This window comes from Falco rusticolus, chromosome 4, assembly GCF_015220075.1.
Source record: "Falco rusticolus isolate bFalRus1 chromosome 4, bFalRus1.pri, whole genome shotgun sequence".
Classification (NCBI taxonomy): Eukaryota; Metazoa; Chordata; class Aves; order Falconiformes; family Falconidae; genus Falco; species Falco rusticolus.
This window is the reverse complement of record NC_051190.1, coordinates 2171744-2193637: the sequence shown is the minus strand read 5'-3', so window position 1 is coordinate 2193637 and position 21894 is coordinate 2171744. Positions and strand designations below refer to the sequence as shown.

General features: G+C 38.2%; 1 protein-coding gene across 7 annotated transcripts in view; it reads right to left on the bottom strand.

Annotated features, from left to right (window-relative positions):
* Positions 1-21894, bottom strand: part of ATP2B2 (ATPase plasma membrane Ca2+ transporting 2) — a 432242-nt gene that overhangs the window by 265594 nt on the left and 144754 nt on the right. For all 7 annotated transcript variants that reach the window (XR_005103974.1, XR_005103975.1, XM_037385876.1 and 4 more), the window contains exon 3: positions 17154-17255. The gene's annotated coding sequence lies outside the window, so the exon portion shown is untranslated. The remainder of the gene's footprint in view (positions 1-17153; positions 17256-21894) is intronic.

Genomic DNA, 21894 nt, shown 5'->3' with positions numbered 1-21894 from the left:
TTAGCCAACTCTTCTCATATGCACAGGCATATAACGGAAGTAACAAAGAAAAAAGGAAAAAACCCGGAAAAAGTTGTTTTCTGTTTCAAAGTCCCCTTTGGTTTGGCTTTGGTTTTATTGTTGCTTTGACTGCAGTTTTGCTTCCCTTTCCTATTACAGAGAAAGCAAATACCTGTGTTTTCTTCCACAGTGCCTAGCTTGCAACACTCATTTCCTTAATTATCTACCCCACAGAGTACAGAGGGTTTGGAAGAGTTCAGGCCCCGTTCTGCTCTGACCTGCCGTGCTAAACCTACTGACGTCAGGTGAAATGAGGTCAGCATAGAAGTGCTAGTGAAGGGGAATCAAATCCCATATCTCATGTCTCTCCTTGAAACAGCAGCCAAATCAGGGAGATTATTTGCCATCTTCCATCCTGTACGGTTGCAGTAGTTTGGATTTTCTTCTACTTAGCTGAGCAAGTGTGGAGGAGGAGGAGGAGGAGGAAAAGGTACTAATCTCTTTAGAAAGCAGCATTTGACACCAAGTGTGTAGGTGATAATGACTACTTCTAGGGAACTGACATAACACCAAGCATTTACAGTACAGTGAAACTTTGCTGTAAGAGGAGCTATGGTCCACTGAAGCGATTAATTCATGTTTTTTATTCTATAGCACCATAAGAAAGCCACAATATGATTAACTCTAAAGCGATTCTACAGTTGTTCAAACATCCAGTGAGAAATGACAGTAGTATATCAGCCCACTTGGGTGACCAGAAAAGAAGGTACAGTTCAGCTTTCTTCAATCCTCCAGAAAGAGTCCAGAAATCACAAACAAAAAGAAAGAATGCACATTCTTCCATGCAGAAAGAGAAAAAAACTCAATTAAGCGTGTCAAGTAGCAAATACACAGGAAGCAAATTTAAAATGAATCACAAGATGAACATTCCCCACACATCTCTTCTACATAATTAAGCTAAAACTGTCCTTACAGAGGGAAAGAAAGCTGCAATAGCTTTATTTACATATAAACAATTATTCAACTGTAAACACAACTCGCACACCGCACATGTCCCAGTTAATGGAGAAAGCATCAACACAGCTATTACCTACACTTTAGATCTCCTCTTCAGATGCCAAGTAGCAATTACAGTCTCTTTCACCTTGGGAATTCTTAAATATTCCCCCCTTTATCTGGACTAACTCGTGCCATTCGGATTTCAAATACACTAAGAAGTGTCTCACATTTTGGGTGTGGTGGTGGTGGGTTTTTTTTTAGCCTGGACCATATTAGCACAAAGTGTATCTGAGCAATAGTACAAAACTAAAAATTAACTAGGAACATGCAACTTTATACAGCCTACCATAAAACGCCACTAATGGTACAGCAACAGTGCCTGAATCATGTCCTCTTTTGAAATCTACAAATGTTTGCTGGAGAATTGTATGTTTCGCCACAGCAAATCTCAGTTTACCAAGGAAAAATACTAATGCAAGGGTCCTTCCTAAAGCACAACTTATTTTGAGACAGAATTTCCCCAGATCCTGCCTATTTTACCATTCAGATACTGCTTTTGCCCAAGATAATGTCCTCCATTCTTTACTCCCAACTTGCACGTCCAAGTTTTTATTGTACTATTGTATTATTTGGCACATGAAGAATGAGGTTACCTGGTAAATTATTACCTTATCTTTGCAAGATGAATTAGGCCTAGACACAAAGGTGCCAAAAGTAATTATCCCATTAGATGAGGCATGGTAAGAATCACAAAGTTAACCTCTGCGCAACTAGGGCTGTATAGTTGCTCGTGCTTGTGAAGTTTCTGTACACTCACATTTCTCATTCGTAAGTGACAAATACACCTCATCCTCACACCGGTGTCTCGGTGACAGTCACACTGCTCCGTTATCCCAGAACAAGCTCAGGACAGAAAAACTGTGTGAATTTGACTTTTCTGCTTGGATACAGGGTCTACAGGTTCCTTACGATGCGAACCATGCAGTGGTTCGGTTTGGAAGCGAAGTGGCTCCGTGAGCTGGGAAACACAGCGGGGACGGAGCGACCCTGAGCAGAGGAACAACGGCCTCCTGCCAGAGAGCAGCACCCAGCCCCCCGGGTGCACTCGCCCTGCTCCCCACGCGTGACTGCTGGAGCTTGTTTTGACCTCAAAGAGACATTTCAGAAAGCAGTATCTGTGGAAAAAAATATTGCAGCCTTCCATAAGCTCCATCAAAGAAACACGGCTGCTCTTTTTTCCTTCCCTAGCCAGCTCACTGCAGCGTTAAGTGCAAGAAAGAAGTGATAGTCAGGAGAAGAGAATGCAATTCTTTTTCTACTTTTGTCAGTAAATACTCCTTCAGGGATCTTTATTTCAACTACAGGACACTATCACCGTGCACCTGAAGGCCTGCTGATAGCCAGTCAGCTACAGAAAATAAGAAAACCCTGAACAGAGGATTATCTCAAATGCAAATTTAAGGTCACAAAGACACAGAAGTTTTGATTTTGCTTTCTGCAGTGATGACGACGTCTTAAAAAAAACCCCAAACAACAGATGAGAGGAATTACGAAGAACTGCAGCTTCTTCATAGAAGAATGCACTTTCTGCCACGTGCATTAGCTGCAGAAACATTCACAGGGCACTAAACCAAATACTACAGTTACACGCAACCTTATGGTACGTCCTTGCAGTCCCTGGAAAGAATGGAGCACAGCTACTTATAGAGTCGCTCTTTTAATAAAATCAGCTCCTGATCCTATTGCCTAAGGTTCTGACGAGCAGCTATTGAGGAATGAAACTTCAGGCACCGCCTGTTATCTGAGTGCTTTTCCTTCAGCTTCAGTGTCAGCTTCATGTGGCCCACAGGCTTCTTCCATGCTGGAGCCGCGGCTTCCCTGCAGCCTGAATTGGACTCAGATCAGCTCAAACACAAGTGCAAGAGCCAGTGCAAGGCAGGACTGGGACCATGACTGCCAGAGAAGTTGAAACCAGGAAGGCCAATATCCAGTTCTTATATCAGCTGGAGCCGTGATGGAACAGCAGCCTGTGTCAACCTCGTCAGATGTTACAAACACGACATTGCTCAAGGTAAATAATTACCTTCCGCAAGAAGGTAATTATTCCATTGCTAATGATTCCTCACTGACCACAGAGTTTCTCTAATTTCAAGCCATTAAACTCAATTGTAATGTCCCAGTGGAAAACATCTAGATGTAGCTCATATTTGCTGTGCAAAATCAAACAAATTGCTTTTGCTCAGGAAACAGCATGGTTTGCAAAGGAGCCAAAAAGTGATTTCTCCAAAACTCTCAGAAGTTATAGCCTCTTTTTCTAGTTAATTATCACAGTTTTTTACTAATTATTCCAATAATAGTGAATAAAACATATGGGTCAGTCTCAACTATTAATGAAGTTATATGCTCCCAGCTGTCATTATGTTCCTCTCAGCACCTTTTATACTATGTATTTATAAGCACCATTTCGATCCGTTTAAAAACCAGATAAAAGAAACCCAAAACAAAACCAAACCCAGGTCAGTTACAAAATCTACAATGGTTTTCAACAGGGCTGCAAAAGTTAAAAAGGTTCCTTAAATCCTATTTTGAAAATCCTGGTTTAGAATTGCTACACTGTCAGTGATAGTGAAACAGCTTCCCAAAAGCCAAAGAAATGTCACACTGGTGTTGAAACACTGAAGCAGTTCAGAAGCAGTTAAGCTATGAAATACATTTTTGGGAGGACAAGCTGGGACTGAAGGTGATGGGGCTGCTTTTCTAAGAGTAGCTACTAACTGATCAGACTGTCTCTGTTACAGTGGTACCCGCGCAGAGCCAAACTTCCCTCCCTGTAACAACGCTCTTTGTTTTGGGAGCTCCTCCTGCCAGGTGAAAGCAAGAAGCTGACATTTGTACACTGTAGTCTGGTGGTGTGACTCACTCACTGCAGCTACTGAGATTTTTGACAGATTTGGGGTGTATCTCGCCACCAGGCACCATAATCTTTCTGTGAATTCTGCTTTGCTGTGCCACGGAAGAGATTAGAGGCAAAGTACTCTCAGATGACAGGAGCAACGCAAGAGCCACTCTAAGCAGAGAGCAGGGACAAGATGGATGAGCTTTTAAAGCTTCTCCTGCATTTGAGTTTGGGTTGTTCAAAGTTGAACTGCTTTAAAATTGAAGGATACGATGTATTGTATTACGTATATCGTAAAATACAAGACTGAGTAGCAGCCTGTACAGATTCCTAAAAGCTGAAATTAATCTGTCATCTTGCAAGGTCGCTATCAACAGAGAGCAGCTCTGAAAAATAATAGGTGATGGAAAGACAGGATGCGTAAATAAATCAGTGGCTAAATACTGCTCCCTAGGAAATCGTATTTTGGTTATAGATTATATTCTGCTATGTAAGACAACTTTTCAGTAGGGAACAAGGTCACGAATAATATTGCACTAATCAACTAATAGCAAGTAAAACATGGAGATTTGGCATAGTAGATAGAAAGAAATTTGCTAATTTTTTTTTCTACATCACTCACATAAAACAATGAAACTGTATAAATACTTCCTGGTATCACATTCCTCTGAGTGCATTCTTTTCTAATATACATTTTCCATTCTAAAACTATTTTCTGTTTTACCCTTTAGCCATTCAGCTGACATGAATATCCCCTAATCCTTTCCAGGTATAAAATTAAAATCAAAAGAGAAATGCAATTTCTGCAGAGTTCCAATAACCCTTCTGAAATGCGCTGTGCTGACACACAGATTTCAAAAACCGATTAGGAGATTTTTGACCTTTTGCTCTTCCAAATCAATTGTGGTAAAGATATAGGTCATTTTACAACAGGAGTTCTCCAAGAGTTTGCATAAAGCATTAAGAATTTCTTCTAGAATTGTCTTATTTCTGAATACAAGTTAAAGGACTACTTTAGAAAAAGATAAAAATTGCAAAAATGAAATTTTAAAGATCTTACCAGAAAGCTGTTAAATCCTGGATTGCAGAATTACTCAAAATCTACTAATGGTATTGGGGTCAACAACATCTTGTCTATCAAAGTTCACACAACACCACAACGCCTGCATCAACCAATTTAAAGTCCAATTTACAACAGGACCTTATAAACTCATTAACAAACAATTAGAGGTAGAAAAACAGCAGAATAATCCCTGTGAGTATACTTAAGACACAGAAAGAATCACTGGGATCTCGTAGCTGAATTCTTTTTCTTCAGATTAAGTTGCTTTGGTTAGCTGTCCTCAATTCGATGGGGAATTAACGGGTGTGATGTTTAATGAAATTCTGTACACACTGTGAATTACAACATTGACTTGGAATTTCATGGGACTGGCATTGTAAAATTACTGGTAAGACTTCTTTCAATTCAGGAAAGCATTATTAGAAGAAAAAATCTCTCTCTTACAGCAATACATTACTTAGGTATGGCCAACCCATTTTATTGCCATTTGATCACCACAAACTGCATCTGTGCTATGATGCATAAGAACAAATTTGATATTCCTTGAGACCCGTTCCTATTTTCCATATAACAAAACTGAATACTTGTCCGCCCTGAATTTTAAAAACCAACCAAAAGACCTGCCCTTGCAAATTGGGCTACTCTTTCTCACCGTTCACCGGAGAGTTTCCAATTCTACCTGCACTATAAGAAGCCACGATATGTGACTGCAAATTTGGTTAAGATATCTTCTTTGTAGCACATAATACTCCACTGGTAAACAGAGGGTTTGTTTGGGGTTTTTTTTAGGAAAATCAGGCATTTTTTAAAGCGGTAATTTAAATGAAGAAATTATAATATCGATATTATAAGAAAGAGTGCAGGAAAGACATGGGAACTTATTTTCTCTAAATCCAAACTTTCTTTCATCCATTTATACTGCATGTATGTATCATCACTGAAAACACAAGAGCACGCCAAGTGAATCAGTCATTTTCACAGTATGAAGACAAAAGTTATTCCCTTCTCTGAGCACACCCTCTCTTTGTTCACCTTTAAATATTTTGTCAGAACACATATTTCCTACAATAAACATGTCCCAAATGGAAGGAGAGCTGTGAAAAGAACTAGAACATAAGAAGTGCTAAAGGAAATACTTATGACAATACTTCTGCACAGACTTGGAACTGCCATCTGCTCACAAAAAAGTGAATATTCATAACTGACTGGTCAAACCGTGCAAGTGTACCGTCACGTTTCCTTCACCAGGGCTACTGCCTGGGTTGAGTTCTAACTGCAGCCTACAAACAAGCAGGAAAAATAGCGCTGTAGACAGATTAAACTATACCCTTAAAAGTACATTATTCATAGTTTGAGTAAAAAAGATAAACTATTAAAACTGTATTTTTCTATTATTTTGTATTTTATATTATGACTTCTTCCTGCCTTGAGAAATTTGGATTATTTCTCAGTAATCAACAAGGAACCACATCCAGTTCCTTGAAACAGAAGTTTCATTAAATTCGTTCACTGCTCATTCCAAACTGTAGTAAACTTTCTTCCATATACTACTTTATTTTGATTATACATGAGGAAAAGTGCGTTGTAGTTCTAAGATATTGTTTCTGTACTTTAAAAGTAACTGTCATATTATTATCACAGTATCTTCTTTTCCTCATAATGTTGAAATTTACACACCACATAAGAGTAGCAGCACTTCAAGCCAGTACCAACAAGTCATGTTATATTGCTAACCAATGCAAAAGATTTATTTTTAAAAAAAAAAAAATCACATTTTATAAAAAGTCTAACTTCTCTCACTGAGAGATTAACTTCTTTGATTATCTTTTTCCAAGAAACCTCACGCCATCCACCGTTCCTCCAAGAACACTAATGAAGGACCTGTCCTCTCCCTTTCTCCATCCTTCCAAACTAGTAAAAAAGCCCAAACCCAAACCACTTTTGAGAGCAGTTGCTTCTGCTTCAATGTGTGAGAACATGTGCAGATCTTATCTTTTGCCTTGCTGCAGTTTAATTTTATTTTAGCTGGTTTGGATCATTTTATCTTCAGACACTGCAAACATCGGTGGCTCAAAGCCAAGGGTGAGTTTGATAGCGCCCACAGAATTTCCTCCATTTCACAGTCAGCTGGTCACCATTCACCATTCCTGAGCTCCTTCCTTTTTTGCTGTGTTTTTAAAGTACGTTCTTTCCAAAGAAATCCAAATGACAGTCTCCTGTTCAAGTTTTATGGATTTTCATTTAAATAGATAGGTGGAGGAGGTATATAGACTAGCATTTTCCCATTCCATCCATTTTATGTAAAGTTGTATCTAAGATGATGTGTGCACCACCAAAATAGCTCTTCAAAATGAATCATTCATACCAGTTTCCAACTTCTTGTAACAGATAAGGATTGAACTATCATTGCAAAAACTTTGAAAATGTCTTAAGACATAAGAGACAGCATTTTGTAAGCACAACGCAATGAAAGCATGCAATGTAAGAAAAGAATTAAATTATGTTTTTTTAATTTATAGTATGAAAATTATCTACATTTTACTCATATTTGACTACAGAAGTAACAGAAGCCTTGTTGCACACAAAGTTTATGTAAAAAAAAACCAAAACACCATCACAAGGGTCAAGACTTCTGCAGCAAAATCAAAGGATTAAAATGAGACTACAGATGGAACACAGCTGAGGTTTTTCACAAGTTTTGAGTCTTACTGTACCTTGGCTGGTGATGAACTATAATAGTATATATACGAACAGGCACACAAACACCCATGCGTATTCATATGTATACATGTGCCAAACCTCCTGTGTTTTAAAGAGCGTGTTATGTTCTCAGTATTCAAAATGCTTATGATTTCAGGGATTTTCTGTTTCTGCCATTTTTCTTTCACATGCAGTCTGCAATAAAATTAGTTTTTCAGGTTTGCAGGGTGTTCTCTCCTCCTTTCTACTTTTCTTTAATTTTTCTTTTTACCAGTGCATATTTTATCAAAATTAATTCAAATTCTGTGAAGATAGAAAATTCTCTGATCCTTAATAATCTCATGTCTTAATTATTACAACCTCTTCCACTTTAGCCTTTGCAAACCCCAATTTGCTATCCGTTAATTCTGTTCCAAAACACAAAAAAAATTGTGCTGGCTCTTTAATTTGATTGCACTAGGTGTGGTTTTACCTTCTTCTTTTCTATTCTTTCTTTCACAATCACGTCAAACCACACCTGACCGTTAGGGTCTTGCATGAGCTGTTGATCTGGAGCTATACATGCCTTTGTTCTGCAGCCATCTCCCTGACTGCCCATTTAATCCATTTTTCAACAACCAAGACTTAAGTCTCACCTGTTCACAAAAGGGAATGCCACTAATCTGTAAAATCCACCAATCAACCTCTATCAAATCTTTCTTTAAAATTCAGTGGTTCTCTGACTACTACAAACAACTCACTTCTGATCCATAGACTCTGCTTCTGATGCAATTTCTGAGCCCAAAAGTCTCTCATGAACTGGTTACAGAAATAAGAAGTTACTTCATTACTAAAACCCTTTCCATAAAGAAAGGATCTGCTACTAGCCCTTGTCTGGAAAAAGAACAAAAAGGGGGGAAAAAAAAAAATATATATATATATATATATATTCACCTTTCCTAATTTTCAGGAATGCTATTCCATGGGATTTGAAAAAAAGCTTGTGAGAAAACTAAGATTCAGCACCACTCTTAGTCTCACCACCTTGCAAAGTATGTGCTTTATTTTAATTTCATCTCATCCATAAAGCACACTGACAAGCAGAAAAGCATACACTCTTGAAATAAAACTTGAAAGAAAAGCGAGGAAGAAGCAGAGAGTTTAGTTGCTGGAAGTTATGTCTATGCCCATGGGGCACAGATTTCATTTCCATTTCAGTGCAGTTTCTCAAGCTACGCTGACAGAGACATTAACAGTGGTGAATGATGCTACACCAGCAAGACGGTGTGCCATTTCTCCGGGGACCTGTGGGATGATGAAAAGAGGAAGAATTCCTCAGTAGGGAGGTTCAGGGGAAAAAAAATCCAAAACAAAAAAAAAAAACCAACCCAACAACAAACAAACAAAAACACACACACACACACAAAGCCCAAACTAAACCCCAAAACAACCACACACACACAGACACACAAAATAAATAAATAAAAAAGTCATGACAGCTCATGAGAGTAGGGCTGACACCCCAGAAAGTGACAAAAGTAACTGGGAGAAGTGGAGGCAAGGGGGACCCACTGAGGTCATTCCTACAGCTCTTTCAGGGGTGCCCCGGATTGCTTCATAAATAGGTTTCTCCTCCCTAATACAAGCAGTTTACAAAGACTAATATGGACTCATCTCCCTTCAAGTTATAATTTATATCCCAGGGGCTAGGTTTGGTTAGAAAGAGTAAAGATAAAAACATCAATGAAGATTATAGAAAATGGTCCTTTGCCTTTTTTTTTTTTTTTTTTTTTTTTTTTTTTAATGAGGCATTACTCCTCAGCAGTCGTTTGTTTCTCCAGCAGCCTCCCTGGCAAACACCAGCTGAACTACTGCAGGGCTGATGGCGGCAGCTTTACCTGCTCCATCGCTGGCACATAGCTCATGCCAGCTGCTCCAGCGGAATTCAGCACAGAGAAACAAAACCATTTCTTCTCTTTCCTCCACATATCTCCAGTTGCCAAGTCCCTTTTTTGATCTGGAAATCCAGTTCAATTTACGTTTGCCTTCATATACACACATGCTTCTTAATGTTTCCATGGGTTTTATCCTTGTTCCAAATGATGTTGATGGGGAGAAGAAACAGCCTACTACTGATGAGGTGTTGGACAGCTATTCCTGTGATAAAAAGTTGAGTTGTTTTGGTGGGTTTTTTTTCAAATTGAGTATGGGACAATAGCAAGACACATTCATAAAGCCAGAAGCTGGTTTCATTTATATTTCTGATCTGGGCAGGAGGATTCACAAATCTTCATGGAATGACGTACTAATAGGGAGTGGTAAACCTCTGCTTACAGTCCCATTTTTAAAGAGGTACTTAAAAATACAACAGCTTCTAAAATAGAGATGTAAAGTTGCTGAAAATGACATTAAGAAAATGTTTGCCAAATTAAGAATAAAAAGTGGTTATCTCCTCTATATTCCAACTCAATTCAGATACGTCACTCTGAACTGAGCCTTGGCATTTTCAGTGCTCTTTCACTTTAAGGGAAGGGAGAAGAAAAAAACCCCAACCACCACAAACCCAAACAAACCCTACAAAACCCAGTCTTCCACCACATTCCCTTTTGCTAAATTTAGTACCCGTTCAGTACTGGTACCAGGAACTGGCACTTAGTGATTTGCACCAAATATAAACTAGAAGCAGCAATTTTCCTGTCTATCAGATGATTAAGTTTTGCAGGACAAGCGAATGATATGTAAAAATTCCTCAGCACCTAATCAAAAGCAAAACTTGAGGAAAGAGCCAAAAGCTCATAATGAAGAAATATATTCCACCACAGGTGGCAGGAAATTGTAGCTACTGATAACAAGTGTTATGGGGCTCTGGCAAAGAAAGAAAATTAGCATAAGCATGAAGGCAAAGTAGTGATAGCACCAAAAAAAAAAAAAAAAAAGCTTCAGAGCACTCTCCAGAAATCTATCACGAGAATCAAATGAAAAGTAGTAAGTAATAAATTTACATTTTCTGTAAGACCTTGCATTTAAACATATTCTTAAATATTTTGTGGGTTTAAGTAGCTGGCTGCAGACCATGTGTTGCTTGCATACACAAAAAGCAAAGCATCACTTCACTCAGCACTGAAGCACCGACATCTGCAGAGAGAGATTACTGAGAAAACAAGACCTAAGAATAAGTCACTCAGCCCATCCAAATACACAGCGCGAATGGGTGAGGATCCAAAAAATTCAGAAGTTTTATCTCAGAATACTACAGAGACAAGTGAGGAACAAAGCCATGAGGAGCCTGAGCTTGGCAAACACTGGGAAGTACCAAATACCCATTCGAGAAAGGTATTAGTGTCAGTGGCTTAGAGGAACTCTCTGGGGGGAAATGGGTAGAATTGCAATTGAGTGGATCATCAAACTGAAAACAGAATTTACCTCCTTCATTGATATAAGAGAACACAATTCATTGAAGTCAACGGAACTCTTAACAGCCATGGATAACAGCAGGCAAAACACAGACTTAAAATTTAAAGCAGCTAAACAAGATCCATGAGCAAAGTATACATTCTAATAGCACAAGGGAAAAAAGGAACTAGTATTTTGTCTAAAAAGAGCTAAGCCTGATGTCAGCCAGGAGCTGAGCTTGAGAAAGAGGGTAGCAGGGCACCAAAGTAACCGAGGAGCTTTTCCAGCACTCAGGAAAGCGGTAGAACAAAATCAGCTGGAAAGAAAAACCCAACCCAGTCCCTGCTGGATATATTCTGTTCACAGTTTCTCCCTGGAAAAGGGAAATTTAAGACGGGAATCTGGGAAGAAGTGGAAGAATCAGCAAAGCAGGCTCAGGTGGGGTCATGAAAAGAAACCTTCACTTTCCCATGGGATCAAAAGACTTAAACTATGCCAAAAGGTAAAGCCTGGCTCTGCCTTTCACTGGTACATTTGCAATGTAGTATGCTATACGTGTCAAGCCAGATTTGGCACATATCCTTTGAAATATAGCAAATAAAGACGAATGTTAACACCTTTCCTTTGTGAGATTTCCTTTCTACATATTAGCATTTGAATCGCACTCAGCACTCTGCGGTGTCACATTAAGAAAATACACATTTCTGTGCTTTGTATTAGGAGAAACCAGCAGAAAAGCATTAACCTGGGCTCTGAGAACTCTAGGAAGAGACAGAAGCCAGTAAAAATCCAGTAACATATCTACAAAATCTGTACCATATAAAAGCCTGCCAAGGCAAAAACCTAAACCAACCAAGAGCAGACATGAATTTCACGTTTGTGGAGGGTTTCTGTTAATTGATTGCAAGCAATTTATTGGTATTATTAAGGATTGTTTCAAAGTGAGCAAAAAACTGTCATTTGCAGCTGCTCTCCAGAGCATGTTATCTCTACTCAGAGAAGGAAATGTGCTAAGCAGCCCCTGTAAGGAGCTCCCGTTACGCCATACCGAGGCAGCCAGCACAGAAGTTCTGAACAAATGCTTTTTCTCAGTGAGATGACCGAGCACTGCGCTGCACAAAGGCCTCTCAGAACACACAACTAACCATTTAACTTTGGTCAAATTGCAACCCTCAAAGCAGCTATTTTGGCAACAGTGAAGCACATCCACTATATGAAGGGGAAAGACATAATTAAAATCATCCCCGACATGTGAAACTAAAATATATTATTTACAAAAAAAAACCCTAAAATAACTACTACAAAACATGGTTTCAATTATTTCTATAAAGTTTTTATCTGTTTAATAGTATTCAACATTTCAAAACCATTTTTAAATCAGAAACGTGTATCAAAAGTAATAAGGAAGAAAAAAAAATTACATCAGTAATACAGTACTAAAATGTGATTTCAAACAAACCCTAAAATCTTTTATTTGTTTCCTACTCTATGAAAAATTCCATGGAAGCTTCATTTCCCTGACACGCCAGGAACTATGCTGACTATCTCCCACAGCGCCCAGAAGTCCCAGCATTAGACTGGGGCCAGGCTGTCATTTATATTCAAAGCCAGCAATGACGGCTACTGAGTAATCGCTCCTATTCTCTCCAGTCACTTGAGCATTTGCTGAGGTCTCCCCTGATTATTGCTCTTCCTAAACATACTCAGTTTCTTAAAACGATCTGGAGCACAAACACCCACTGTACTCTCATCAGACAAAACCGGCATCGCGTACAGTACGGAAAGGGAAACCAGCTACTTGCACGGATGGTTTCTGTGATTTTTCAAGAGCTAGTTCACACCAAGACAGATGAGAAATATTTAAACCCCAAGGCAACAGTCAATAATAAAAAAATAAACTGACATTGTATAGTAAGTTCATGTTTAATATGTTCAAATCCAATGAATGATTTCAGCAGCACACACAAGACAGAACTCAGCAGGAACAAATTCATTTTTTTGTTTAAAAAAACATGTCCTTAACTTTAGTCCATTAAAATACCATTGGCTTTTTTTGTTGCCACGTTATATTTTAACATATTACTCAGAGGAGTCATTCTTCTGTGACGTTTAGTCAACAGAATACATGAAAACAGGTTTGCACAGCGATGCTGGGTAACCTCTTGGGGCCACAGTTTCCATCACCTATAAAACAGAGATAACGATCCATACTTCCCCTAATGCACCTAAACATTTACTGATAAGAAGTCCTATGCAAGACCTACATATTAACAGTCAACTGTTACTCTCACAGAATATAGTTATATTGTAATATTACCATTACTGACCTCTTAAAATATCATAAAATTGAAATTAAGTAGTAATTGCATGATTATAAAATGTCACTAAGTTCAGATAGTAGGAAAAGATTATTTAATTAAAGAAAGCTTGATTTTCAAAGGGGGAAGAGTTCAGATATATTCACAGATAATTATATTTAAAATTCAGTTGTGCAAGAAAAGGTTACTGTACGGGTAATTGTAGGTACAGATGGCCTCTACTTATGCAAAACTTTTCCGAATTAATAGCTTCATATTCACATCTAACAAGTGAAAGAAAATGGAACATACACCTCTTCCCCTTCAAAGCACAGGGGATAATCCCAAGAAAAATAACACAGATCTGGATGGCTGGACTGTCTATGACATCAAACCTATAAAACAAATTTTGTTGACATACAGGCAGTCGTTTGGGATGACCTGATGCATTATGTGTGCCCACCACAGCTGTGCTGAGAATCGTAACGAAGTGAGACTAGTAATCCCACACTTTGCTGTTACAGGTATTTTCCTCCAATGTACATGGAAGAAGTTGCAAAAGACTAGTTTCCCCACATCATTGTAACTATTTTAAAATCCAAGAGTTTCTGTGGCTTCACTAGTGCCCTGCATTTACAGGCCAGGCAGTGAAACGCAGGCGTAGCTGCTTCTGGTGCTGAAGATGAAGCCATTTCTTCAGCTTCTTCATTCTCCATTACAAATGACATTTAATTTTTAAGTAGTACAGAAATAACACAGCAGGCCAAAGTGTCTTCCTTAATAACTCAGATAAATCACAAGAATGACAAAACTAAACCACAAAGGATTTCATATGGGAGTATGTTTAGGAGAGGACAGTAGCTGCAGTTACCTTTGGGAAAAAGTAATCCTTGTGTGTTCCTGGCCTCACCAGACAAAATCCACCAGTCAAAGCACCGTTACCTCCTGCTTGGTGTCATCTAAAGCTGGTGCTAAGGTCTAACCTGAATGGATGCCCTGCACTCATCAGTGGAAACAAACATCGTCGTATGTGAAGGTAACCTCGGTTCTGGTTCAGAGGCAAGCGAAACGACGATGAAATACAGTGGGCTACGAGGCTCACTATACCTGCATCTTTCCAGAACAGTATTTGGGTGGGTAAAGACAATGCATTCTTTAGGAAGGTTTGTTCGGGGGGGTTGCAGCCTTTTATTTTTACAAGTGTACTAAATTGTGTGATTGTGCCTGGCAGCTTGCCTTGCACAACAGAAATTAAGGCTATTGTGTATTATATTAAAAATATAAAAAAATTATGGTATTTCAAACTCTTATTTCTTTGCAAAAAAATTACAAAAACCTTGGGGAGGCTTTTTTTAAAAATAGCTGAATGACTAAGAAAGTTCCCTCTCTAGTAAGCCTATCTTAGCTTTCCAGTCTTTTCCAGATATTTAAATGTCTGACAAATAGATTATAGACTATTTGTTTTAAGAGTTTTGAAAAAAACAAAGCTTGACTCTCTAGTATTTTGAAAGACAAGCACAATATTTGCTTTGCAGAGCTTATAGCACCTATTAAAACCTTCGTTAAAGCAACAGTGCCAAACTATTGAAGTCAAAGACTGATGTCAGTGAGAAGTAATGCTTAACACGCTGCAATAACTTGCTGTTACACCTGCCCACACGGTCATTCTGACTATGTGTTCACTATATGGACAAAATATAGGCTTAAAGTACAATATTTTTATATAAATTAGATTAGTTTTAGTTGAAAAAGCCTATCAAACATTTACATGTTAGTGAGAACTACAGGTACACTTATCACCCTGGTGTAAATTAATATGAAAACTGTTAGTGACAAAAGAGGAAATCCTTGAAAAATTTATATTCATATAAACATGACATTGTATTTTGAATACATTCAAGTTGTGCAAGTGCCATTTTGTGTAACAATGTTTTTTATAAACTTCCTAATACAACACTAATTTTGGGTTTTTAACATACAGTATAAAAGCAAATAACGTAAAGCAAGTTTGCAGAGCCTTCTTCATAGCAGCTATACAGAACTTCAAGCTATACAACAGGGAAAGGTTCCTTAATTACTCATAGAAAACTTACAAAGCCTTTGTATCTGTGCAGTTGTTATTAATTTCTTTGGTTTTCATATCAAGCTTTAAGCCTGCTTATGTCTGCTCTCGTTATAGGAGAGGAAGTGTTCTGTCAACTGGAAAAGACACCCTAAACAAGCACTTTTGGTGTACTCTTTGTTTACTTGTTAAAAAAAAAGGAAGTGTGGTTCTTCTTTCTTAACAACATGCTAACCAATCTCATTACCATACTGGAAATATATTTATTGCTGTCATAAAGCAAGTTACCATAAAGCTCAGATACCTCTTTGTAATCATAAAAATCAAAAGTAATCTTATACATCACTGTACAAAACCCTATCTAAGAATAAATATTTACTGATTTTTCTTTATTGGTTCTGCTATTTCATAAGCCAAAGACTTAATTTAGTAGGTAGTGAGTGCCACTTCCCCTTTTTCTATAATAGTTTGAATATTATACCTCATTTTCCTTTCTTGATTAATAAGCTTTCAGTAACAAGAGAGGTAATAAATGAAAACACAGATTGTATATTTATTATATCACTACTTACAAACCACTAGAACTACTTACCATTAAACAGAGAATCCAGAATAAATACCAGCTTTTTCCTTTCATTTAAAAAAAATAACGGAATTTTCATACATTGAGAGCAAATTGGGCAACTTTATTTTCTGACATGGTTCTAAAGTTCAGCCAATTCAAGCTGCCTGTCTTCTAGTGCAGTTGTAAGTTAAAGAAATGCTTGAAATAAGGTGGTGCTGCCCTGTACCTGATAGCATTGCTTCGATTCCCTGCTAGTCTAAGTGGAACATCTTGTCAATTTATTGCTTCCAAAATTTAGCAATTAAAAAAACCCCACCAACTTACAGAACTGAGAAAGTCTCATCACTGTTAAGGCAGAACATTTTCACAGAACTGGAAAAGGAAAAGCTAAGATTCATACCACATCTAGCACGATAAATTACATATCAGCACTTTACCTGCACCTAATAGCTTATTTTTATTAAGTTTTAGCTTATACAACATAGATCACAATATATATATATATAAAAAGTTAAGCTCTTTAATGTTACTGCTGGAACTTCCATTTATGCATTCCCACATCTGGGTTACAGACTATATGGCTGATACTTTAACTGTGCAATATTATTTTGCAATTAAAATTGAAGGTATGTCTTACAAAGCATAAATCTATAGTTGTGGGAAAACACTGTCTAAATCAAATACAGAGGAAGCATCATTTAGTCCAAAATCTTAGGGGTCTGGGGGGTGGAAGAGAACCTAGAGTTTTGCTGGAGCTCCCCGTTTGCATAGGTGTCAGCAAGCGGCACTGCCACCTCCTCCTGCACTTACTTTGCTGCCTCTGCTCTGGTTTTCAGCACTGGCCCTCAGATAATCCATTATCAATGCAGTCTGACACACACATTTGTCGCATTCACTAATCCCACATGTCATACAACACAACGTAAAGAGAAAGAAGATTGATCTTTCAAACTAAGGTAAACTCTCCTTAAATGATATGAAACCAGAAGTAGCAGTGTTACGTGGAAGAAACCTCTGATTAGTAGTATGGTAACATCAACAGAGCTGTTTCCTTGGCTGGTGTCATTAAGCCAAAAATCAAGATCTTATTTACCAATAAGAGTTGAATTTCTCTGGAATTTTCTATCTTCTAGGATTTCTATTAAGTTACAACAGTTTATTTTTCATTTTGGAGAGAAAAAGAAAAAAAACCAACATACAGTGCTGTCTTGTAAATACGAAAGAGTGCTTCATAAACAGGGTTCCAAGTCACATAACCAGCTGGGTCTTTTCGTGTTGGTTAATCAATCTTAATTTCAAAACTGGAAGAAAGAAGAGAGATAATTAGACTTGACAAACCCCAGAGAATTAAGCAAATTAATAGAACAAACAAGGATTGATCTAAAGGATACCCCACAGGAGAAACAGATCCAAGAGCAAACATCCAGTGTCATAAATAGTTACAGACATTCTGCAGTAAAATGATGTGACTAAAAAGTTCAAACTCTGTAACCAAAGATCTACATTAATAGCTCAGAACTATGAGCCTCAGTGCCAACAATCTCTTGCTCTTGTCCATTTACCAGCGCTGTAGCACCCTTGCCTCTCATACACGTGAAGAAATGGTATTTTTAATGCACACAGTCTTTCAGAGACTTTCAACTGGTTATCATTCCCATCGTCTTTAAAAACAGCCCTGAAGAGGAAAAGTCTAAATCTTCAGCACTTCAAGCTGCCCCAGAACAGCTACTCAACATTACGAACATTCAGTACTGATGGGGCAACTGCAGAACCTTAACCAGGGGGGGACGAAAGGCTGAGAGTGGGAAGGGGCCGTCTGAGACCAGGAACCAGGTAAGCAGAAGGCGGCAGATGGCAAACCAAACGGACAGTGCCCGTCGTGTTGGCTTTGGTGCCTGCTGCCCTGCCTCACATTGGAGACGGCAGGAGGAGAGAAACCACAGAACAATGTTTTGTTTGTGCTGTATGGGATCATACGGGAGGCCACTGCGGAGGGTGACGGGCTGTCCCCAGGCTGCCACAGCCGGTGGGGGGACAATGTACAGCTCGTAGGGGTTGTCTGTGTGCCTGTGTGAGTGCAAAGACAGGCAGAGAGGGAGGGTGCAGAGGGGAGAGAGGTTCCTCTGGTATTCCTTGCACGACGTAAGAACCTGAAAGCGAGTAACTGAGAGATCTTAAGGTCAACATACTGATAGCGTGAATAAATGGCATTCTGACCTGTTTCATAATGGGTACTCAAGAAGGAGTACTGAAATCACCCATACTGGAGTACAGTGGTTCCCATTTTTGACCCAAGTTACAGATTTTTACTCAGTTACTCTTGCGTTAAACAACAGCATATGGCACAGCCAGAGGAAATATTCTTGGTAGAGAAAACATCCACTTAGGAGTTCCAGCTAATGATCAGTTCATCATACCCCTCAGTAAAACATGTTGGATTCAGCTTACAAAACCCGCATTGTTTAATGCCCTTTGAATGCTATGTGAAAACATCTTTTATGATAAATGAGGATTTCCCCACGCAGACCAGTAAGACCACATATTCTTCACCTTGGGTTAAGGTAAAGGAGAGCACTTCCCCAGAGCTCCTGCCACGAAATTTTAAAAATGCCAGGTCTTCCACATCATTGACTTTATTCAGTCTCTACCTTGTGCCCAAGTGAGTCTAAACTATCCAAATACTTCTAAGTTCCAAGTCACTTAGATTTGTAGTACCTGCTTTAGGGATAACAACATCCGTTACGTGAGTTTACATTAATTAGGCAAACTCAGTTGGCATAACTTTGTCTGGGGATTTCAGGACATGGACACCGTTCCTTTTCAAACTGTATCTCAAATTTATTTTGAGGAATAACGTGCCACGACTCAGAGTTCCAGGACCACACAATACTTCCAGACTTTCTCTTCCCACGTGTCTGCAGAAATCAGAGTGAGGATGAACAGACACCTTTAACGCAAAGACACGCACAGCCTTACACTGCCCCTAACACGGGATGCTGGCACTATAAAGGAAGAACACACTGAATCTGCATGCTAAAACCAAAGGATCTATTTATAATCCAGTCTTAAATTCAGCTCTTAAAATCTTGTCTACCAAAATAAGTATGAGTCTTGGAACAGGTTTTTAACCAGTTTCTTATTGCCACAGAATACCAGCAGGTGGCAAGATTGCAAAATAAAGACATTTAAAAACCATTCCCATAACCATTCAGTCAGTGCTGTTTCAAGGACCCTTGCTGGGCCATGCCGATTGTTTTGTGAAGACCTGGGTAAGTAGTTAAAGTGTCCCTGCATGGGTCTGTAAAATAAAGTCTTTTAACATTTATTCATCACTCCTCATGTAGTCAATTTGCTCACCATTACAACAGTTAAATGCAATACAACATTTCCAGTAGATGAAGCAAACAGAAATTGTGACCGTCAGTTGTACTTCTCTAAAGAGCCTGATTTTCCTTCTGCTTCCTCTTCCTCTGATACCCGTTTTACCATTTTTGAAAGAGCCTAAAATCTGTACAGGACTGTGGGGAACCACATTTTCCCATAGGAATACAACTCAACAAAGATGACTAATAAAACTCCTTTGCAAAGGGAGAGAAAAGACTTTAACAAAGTATACTTACAAGCAGTTAGGTAGGTAATTGTTTTCCCATGATAATTACTCACATTATACCCCAGTTATCTATAAAGCAAGACATAGGAGAGCTGTTTCTGTGATCTACCACACCTGCAGTAAATGTATGCTATAGACATATGAGCTCGGTTTAATGGGCTGAATGTTACAGTAGAATATGTTCTTTTACAGTGCCATTGTAATTCAAACTTTAGGAAAAATGTAAACCCTCAGTAACTACACAGAGATCCACCACTGTGATGCCTCACCCCTTGATCACAAAGGACACAATGTTAGCGCACAGTCTAGCATTATGTATTTCAAAAGCATCTGTATACACACAGATATATAGATAAATAAAAGGACGTAAAGTAATAGTAATGCTTTATCTTCCTGGCAAGAAAATAGATAACCAAGATGCACAGCTGAACAATCTGATGAACAACTCTAGCTGACCCTGAGATATGCAACACGAAAACAATGATTCTAGAAATAGTTTAGGGAGGTTTTCCTTCCATTTGTAGTGCGGCACCTGCTTAATAACATAAAGCCACACTTCACAACTGTTTAAAATATTGCCATTATCCCTTGAGCTAGAAGAAATTAGGTAGGTGTAAAATAATCAGAATGTCAAGCACATTAAATGTCAAGCATAAATAAGAAGTGAAATTGGAATCTCTTAAAGATGCTAGTACTCCCACAGTCCAGCAAAAAGTTAACTTCAATAACTACCACCATTTGGGACTTGTAGTATTATACAAAACACATAAAATTCTTTGCCTTAATAGCATCTAATAGCTTGATAGCTGAATCAGCATTAGAAATTAAAAGTAAATGTTATTCAAGTCTTCAAGAAAACTTCCTGTACCAAACCAGATTTTTATTTGAGACTCTTCAATTCAAACACTTCAGGGTATTAAAATTAAAAAATGAAATAAACCCAACACTTTGGAGGAGAAACGGGAGGGGTGAGTAATACATGAGCCTGTGTTACATGGAAGGGCACCAGAAATATAAACTGCAAAATAAACTGCCAAGTTATAAAATGTTTCTTTACCAATTAAAACAAAATAGCTTGTTCAATCTATTTTTGATTCCAGGATTCAATCACCATCAAAATTTAAAGACAAACACTTTCCCCAGTGAATATATACTAGCTAAATATTTTAAAGTGAAGATATCTGAAGTCTAAATTAGACTGGAAACCCTTACAAGAAGGGATTTTCTTTCAACTAAGTTCACACTATACTATCAAAGCATAGTCTCAAGTCCAGAAACCTAAACTGTAGTTAAGTAAGATTAAAGCATTGAAGAAACATATGAAAGAACACAATGCACATTATGCTACGATTAGGTAGTTAACACCCATTAATAGACATTTGATGAAAATCACACAAATGTATTTTTTTCATCTGTAATGACCTTCTCCTTTATTATTCATGTTTTCTCCACCTTACCCATTTAATTTTTGTTTTGAACCAGATGGCAGAAGTAGCCTTACAGGACATTCAGTACTTAGGAATGGCTCTTCTTAGAAGGCTTCAAGTGAGAAATTCCCTGAAAAGTCTGTGGCATTGGACAAGCCACGACCCCATCACAGAGAGGTTTACGTGGCAAGAATGTGTCATCAAACATTGAGGTATTTAGATACTGGCGTGGACGAGATTCACACTCTTGGACAGAAGCAGAATGGAAGCTTTTCTAATCTCTGCTCATTCCAGCTCTGTTTAGCCCCTTTCCTTTCAACCATGGGGTGCTCTTCTGGGAAGAGCAGTAACAGAATGAATTGATTGACAAATGGATCAACAGAAATTGGACTGAGGACATCAAATCATCTTGCCTCAGCCATATGAAACTGTCAGCTAGTAGTAATAATGAAATTTATTTGAAGTAATCAATAATCAAGGTTAAAATACATCCATGCAACCATGTTCCAGCCGTGCGCTAAGGGAAGGAAAAAACATTGAGTTGAAATGAGTTTTCCTTTAAAGTTATGGAAAACATCTAACATATCATACCTCTACCAGCATGTCTTTTCCTGTGTTTCAGGATATTGAGATTATAAGAGAAAACTCTCAAACTCAGAAATCTACATAATTCTACAATCAATTTACAGAATTAGGGCAACACATATTTACTACCCCAGATTAAGAAATAAAGGCTCTATTGACTGTTTAGCACTTGCTAATGTGCCATTTTCTTTTATTCAGTAGTGCTATGATTACTGTGCCAACTGAAATCTATATTTTAAATACAAAACTAACAAGAAAGTACTAAGTATAAAGGTATTAATAACTGGAGCTAAAATTACATTGAAGGATTTTTTGGTT